General features: G+C 47.5%; 1 non-coding gene across 1 annotated transcript; it reads left to right on the forward strand.

Moving 5' to 3' along the window:
* Window positions 1-725: 725 nt before the first annotated feature.
* On the forward strand, window positions 726-797 carry Trnat-cgu (transfer RNA threonine (anticodon CGU)). The gene has a single exon. It is a non-coding gene; the product is annotated as a tRNA-Thr (tRNA).
* The last annotated feature ends 6,054 nt before the right edge of the window (window positions 798-6,851 follow it).

Here is a 6,851-nt window from a genome sequence, read left to right on the forward strand (position 1 = left end):
AAAAACACCGTTGAGGAGTAAACGTAATGAAAACAGTCGATGCTCCAAGAGCTACTCGCCGTCACGCAACACACTGAATGCCACAAGTCGCACTTATATCGATATACCCGAAAAATAACACAGAATGTGCGCAGGACAAGCGCGCGAGCGAACAAATGCCAGCAAAAACGAGCAATGCAAAAGGAACGGCTACCGGAAGTTTCCTAGGGGCGCCGGATGCCGGCGCACAGCGTTGCCAGAGCGCGGTGGCGCTGGATAAAACTAGATGAAACCAAGGAGGCCGTGGCTGCCGTTGAGTATTCCCTAACTGTATTAGGTGAGTTGCGAATTAATCCAGTGAGGAGTTCTTGCTTTACTACCCGCATGAAAACGAACTTTCAGTTCCTCAAACACATTCATGTCGGCACAAACATAGACACCAATGATGTCTATGTTTGTTGGCTTCTTATGTGATTAATAAATATCGGGCCCCTCGGATCCCTTTCTTCTCGTTCATTACATAGCGAGGGTCTCAAATCCGGCAACATTGATGCCTTCAGGCAGCATATGTGGGTTTATTGACCAGTTGCCTACACCCAAAAAGATCACGTACTCGTGATGCCTGCGGCAGAAAGGATGTTCCGCATCCGCCGCCAAGGTTTGTGAGTAGTGGCGCTGGCTAACACTCCCAGGGTTAGTTGTAGTAGTAAAACATAAATACCTCAGGAAGTGGATGGGGAAACGGTGCCGCGGTAGCTCAATGGTAAGAGCATCGCACGCGTAATGCGAAGACGTGGGATCGTTCCCCACCTGCGGCAAGTTGTTTTTTTCATCCACTTTCATTTCCATTAATTTATCAATTTCTTTATTTCAATTAGTAAGTACACGGGATTTCCCCTATGTTGTCCTTGGTGTCTATGTTTGTAGGCTAGTAAGGAATGCTTCTATGCTCTTGATAAATTACCGGATAAAGGTAGCTTTTTCATCTGTCTGACTGACCCGCAGGCAGACCAGTCAATGACGCTGCGTCCAAGCAGCGGCAAATGTCGTAGAGCTAAACCTGGCAAAAACAAAAAAGGCTGCCGAAATGAAAACCAGATTTCGTTTATAAATAAAAGCGTATCCTTGCCTTTCTTGGCTCGTCATCGTCGCGCCCAAAGTTAACTGAAACCTTGAAACCGCGTAGAAAAACTCGTGCGCGGGCATGCCGCCGATGTCTACGCGTCGTCCATCGAACCGGAAACTGCTAGCAGACGGCGCGCCCCACAATTCCCTGCGATTGTTCGTTTTACGGGTCATCTATTGTTCGTTGACATGCCTTGAAGCTTTAGCCACCACGCACATGCGATGGCTATTGCTTATATCGCTCAGAAAACGCGCATTAAATAGAAAAGAAGTAGAAACGCCGAAAAGCAGAAGCACGCAGAAAAGCAGAGGCGGCGCAGAAAACTACGGTCGACGGCTGCCTCCTTTCCCAAGCGCACTTACCGCCGTATTCACAAACCAAACTTATACTTATGACTTAAGGCAGCGAACAGCCCTTAACGCGTTTCAAGAACCAACCTTGTACTTATCGCAGAACTTTTCTCGTACTTATCGCCGTGATAAGTAAGGCTTGGTTAAGGTAGCCTCCGACCTACCTTAACGCTCCCTTGTAAACAAACAAAATGGCGGCGATGGACGACAACTTCGCGGAGTTCGTTAACTATCTGGAGCGTCATGAGGAACTAATGCGTGGGGCAGCCTTTTCATACGCGTCACCGCCACGGGGAGTGCTCAGGGATCGCTTGAATCCCATGGAAGTGTACGACGACTACGAGTTTTTGTGCCGTTATCGATTTACAAAAAGGACCGTGCAGCAGCTGCTCGATAGGCTGCCTCTGCGGGAGAACACCGATGGACGTGGGTTCCCTGTGCCGCCTCTCCTGCAGCTGCTCATCACACTGCGCTTCTATGGAGCCGGCACGTTCCAAATTGTGACCGGCGACCTAGTGAATGTTTCACAGCCGACAGTGTCACGGGTAATCGAACGCGTATCGACTATGATCGCCAGAAGCCTATTTCCTGTGCTTGTGCAATTTCCCGCCGCTTCAAAAATGAGCGGTGTAATGCAAGATTTCTATAGAATAGGCAAGTTTCCCGGTGTGAGTGGGTGCATTGATTGCACCCATGTGCCAATTAAGAGCCCCGGTGGTGACCACGCCGAGGTGTACCGCAACCGGAAAGGATACTTTTCGATAAATGTTCAGGTGAGTGCTCGTTACAAATATTGCAGTGGTGGTTTGATACGCAAACAGAAGCGGTACATAATGCAGCTCGTAGTACGTTTTTGTAAATGTAACAGACGTAACAACAAGTAAATCACCCCGCTAATTTACGACGCGGTTTCACACCGCCAGTATACATCTGTGCTACGACAATTGTCGAAGCTTCGAATTTGCTATGAGGGTAACCTTAACCTCCACCTATGTCGCGGTCCTCATCGACAACTACCGCGGCCACCACTTGAACCGGCAAGTTCTTGCTCAACATCGGAAAACGTAGTTCCCATGAAATCGCAGCGCCTCGTATTTTGATCCAGTATAATCTCGATTATGTGTGTATTTTGGGACATCGCAAAAAAAAAATTCTGTCACTTGAAATTGTATTACACAAGAACGTAAAAAATAAGTAGATTAATGCAACGAGAGCAAGGACACCTGAAAATTCGGCAAGCTTATAATCGCTAAAGTCGGCTTTGTCGGGATACTGCGTTGTTATGCGAAGACTGCGTCATGTATTTTGTTGAAAGGTGACACGCGTTCCTTAATTATACACGCTCGCACGTACCGCCAGAGATCACGCGACGGCGGTTTGCGACAAGCGGTTTGCAACATCCGAAATTTAGCACGTTGTAGGCTGATGTACTTGGGCCGGGACTTGCTAAAAATTCGTATCGGTCATGATCTTGTAATCGAGATTCAACTGCATAACCATACCACAGAGCTACACTTTGACAATGACAAAAGTATTGTAGCATCTACTTTTACTTTAGTACTCTGGTTCTTGACGTTTCAACAAGTGTGTTCGTGCATATTGAACAATTAATATGAGCGTTATGGTAGAGCTTTACTTATGACAAAAAGTCTACAACCAGTCAATCGGTTCACATTGTGCTGCCACGGTAAAATGTTCACCTCTACAGAATTTTCTCTATGTGTTATTGCATTTTGGATATCGCCTTTATTAACGAAGTTGCCATTTTGCAGGGAATCACGGGGCCCGACCTACAATTTTATGATGTAGTGGCTAGCTGGCCAGGGTCTGCCCACGATAGCAGAATTTTCGACAGCAGCCGCGCCAGAGTGCTGTACGAGACGGGTGCCATCCCCGGTATTCTTCTCGGAGACATGGGCTATGCCTGCAGGTCATATCTGATGACTCCTCTCAAGGATCCCGCCCAAGGCACCCCAGAGTACAGGCAAGGTAGTTTTTAATTTCTATGAAGCAGTGTAGCTGAATATCGAAATTATTTTGAAGAAGAAAGCGTGTCCTGAGAAACTTAAAAGCTCCTGCAGGCAAAGCAACATATCTGAACATGCAAGGTTAGACAAGAGCCATCACAGAATTGAAACACTTTTTATTTGCTCATTTTCAAGAATGTTCTTGCGATTCATTTCAAAAGCTCTAAACTCAAAACCGAAGGCAAAAGGCGCAGCGCATCAGAAACACACAAGAAGACGAACACAGACAACACACACATTTGGCGCCAAACGTGTGTTTTCTGTGTTCTTCTTCTTGTGTCCCGTTTCTGATGCACTACGCCTTTTGCCTTCATCATGACATACCAACAAGCCCAACGTGCAACGTTAGTCAAAAGCGAAATCTGTCTAAAAGAAAGAATGAAAATAACACGTCATGTAACATCAAACGCAATTCCTAACCTTGATCTGTGCCACTGTATTCACAGATTGCGAACAACACACATAAAGGCAAAGAGACATAATGCAGTTATTTTTTCAGGTACATCAAGTCACAAGCAAAAACAAGAAACAGCGTGGAACATGTGTTTGGAATTTGGAAGAGGAGGTTCCCGTGCCTTCAGATGAAGCTGCAAATTGACACAGACACCTCACTCATAGTAATCACTGCATGTGCGGCGCTTCACAAGCTTAGCAGAATTCTACATGACCCATGCCCTCCGAATGTACAGCCCCACACTGCACCCAGTGTTCAACAGCCTACACCAACTTTGCCGAATGGACAGCCGCAGATGGCAATTCAAGACTCCAATGGCTTCAGAACTCGCTCTCGTATTATAGCAAATTATTTTTCATAAATGCATGTAAACTTTGTATTGCACTTTATATTCCTTTTTATCAAACAAAAATAGATAAGTAGGCAGCTTCAACTGGTGGACGCCAGGTACAGAGGTTAAGCGCTAGAGCGAAACACAGAATGCAGCGCAGTTTTGTTTGTGACCCTAACTAGAATCCAACCAGTCCAACAAGTACTCTTATATTTCACTTAGCTTGTGAAATGACACAAATATGGACAGGTGTGATATGACAATTTATTAGACGTCTCACGCAATCGAGGCAGTCCACGAACGCTGATGGTGCGCACAGCGACAGACGCAAGAGCACTTCTTCCTCTTCTTCACTACAATGGCCCCCGGGAGAGAAGATGAGCCATCCTGGCGACCTACGGCGTAGGTAGGATCAGGGGGTCATAGTATGGCTGAAGTCGGCTGACATGAACCGTGTCACGTCCGCGATGTCTAAGGTCGTGTGATGGCGTCACAGGCTCGACAACGTAGTTAACAGCCAAGGTACGGTCGATGACGCGGCAGGGACCATCATAGCGTGCAAGAAGTTTGGTTGAAAGGCCAGGGCTGTGAAGTGGGATCCACAACCAAACAAGGGAACCAGGCGGAAAATGTGGTGTAGGCACGTTACTGTCATGCCGCAGCTTTTGGCGACCTTGGGCGGCGGTCGTAAGGGTACGGGCGAGCTGCCTACAGTCCTCTGCGTATTTGGCGGCTTCAGACACTGGCGTGCATTCAGAAGCGTCGGGTCGGTATGGGAGCAGGGTGTCCATTGTACACGAGGGCTCGCGGCCATATAACAGAAAGAATGGCGAAAAGCCAGTGGTAGCTTGTGTGGCGGTATTATAGGCATACGTTACGAACGGCAAAACAGTGTCCCAGTTACTGTGGTCCGAGGCAACGTACATAGTCAACATGTCACCGAGTGTGCGGTTGAACCTCTCTGTCAAGCCGTTGGATGACCCGACGAAGTTACGTCGGGTCATCCCACTTGTTCTCACTGACGCGCTCATAGGTAGAGAGCCAATCTTCCACGTCAGTCTCACCGGCTCCGCTAAAGACGGGGGGGTCCCGCTGCCGCTGGATGGCGCCGCAAATGATGGGCGCAGCGGAAGTTATGTATTCACATAATTTTTCTCTTGAACTATATGGAGGACCTGTGGAGTTTAAAAAAATGTCGCAGTTTCACCCGAAAGGCGAAGCATCAATTGCGATAGCAACTTAGTAGAGAGCTATACAGAGTAAGGATAGTAGTTTTATCAGCTGTATAAACTTGGGCATGCAGCAGCACCAGCAACGCGCAGAACTGTTGTCGACACCGTCGCCGTTTTGCCCACGGCGTTGGTGATTGCTGCCAGGGCCTCTGGGGCGGCTCGGAGGTTTTCGACGAGGTCAGAACCGGGAAACTCGTCGAGCAGCGTCGGAAGTCTTTACCACCTTCTCGCCTCGCAACGTTTTTATATAGATACGCATTTGGTGCCGCAGGTAAACGTCGCCTCCCCTCCCTCCCTCCCGTCCCCCACGGCCTTTCGCGCGTTTGCTCTATCTATATGGTGATTGTAAAGGAGGAAAGAGACGCTTAATTCTGCAGCCCTTCATGGAGCACGGCGAAGAACGCGCGTTTGCTCTCCGCCGTGCGTTCGCTCCCGATGCGCGCTTTCACTCGCACAACAGCATACGGCGCGCGGCGACGATTTCATCGCCGTTTGAAGTCATACAGATCCTCACGGCGACGGCGACGACGACGACAGAAATCCGCTTGGAGTGTCCATATAATTAGCTCGGAGAGGACAAATCACGCAAATTTGCCGTCTTAAACCGAGACATCTGCTGAAATGGAAATACAGTAAACCTGTTAAGCTTTACATGGAGATAGCATAGAATACGAGATCCCGGGCGTGTTCTTGCCTTTTCATCTGGGACGAATTTAGAGCTGCCATGGTGGCAGTTACAATCCCTGTGGCCCCACTTTTACCCTCTCTTTAGCCTGGTTGCATTACTGCGTAATTGAGACACACACATCCATGTGATCTAAAGCAACTTAATTAATCACTTTCCACTGTAAAAACCAAATGACTCTGTTTCCCTTCACTAGACCCTGATAAATAAAACTATTTGCTTTCTGAACGAAACTAGATTACTGCAAAAGCTGTGACCGCTCAGTGTTATAGGAACAGTGAAATTATTCACAAATAGGTTTGAAAAGTGTAATGGCATTAGAATGTGTACTATCCATGAAAGCAGGACACATTCCTAAAGCATGTACCAAAATGCTAGAAAATTGTTACCGGTGGAGAAGCGCGACACAGCGCTACAACCGATCACGGCATCTAAGCCTTCAGACGCCACAAAGCTCTCACGGGACACCACGTGCGTCTCGAAGAACTAGTTGGCGTTAGGCGATGAACATTCCAGTACAAAAATGGACTAAAGAACCAGAGAAAACTATTGGCTTTCAAACGACAGGGAAAGCCGAAAGAAAATGAATTCCATTTATTAAAGCAATGATGGCCCTTGAAGGTGTAAATTTCTTGCAATGAGGATATGTAGATAACTTTTGTCCTAT

The sequence above is a fragment of the Dermacentor silvarum genome, chromosome 1 (genome assembly GCF_013339745.2).
Source record: "Dermacentor silvarum isolate Dsil-2018 chromosome 1, BIME_Dsil_1.4, whole genome shotgun sequence".
In the NCBI taxonomy this organism is placed as follows: domain Eukaryota; kingdom Metazoa; phylum Arthropoda; class Arachnida; order Ixodida; family Ixodidae; genus Dermacentor; species Dermacentor silvarum.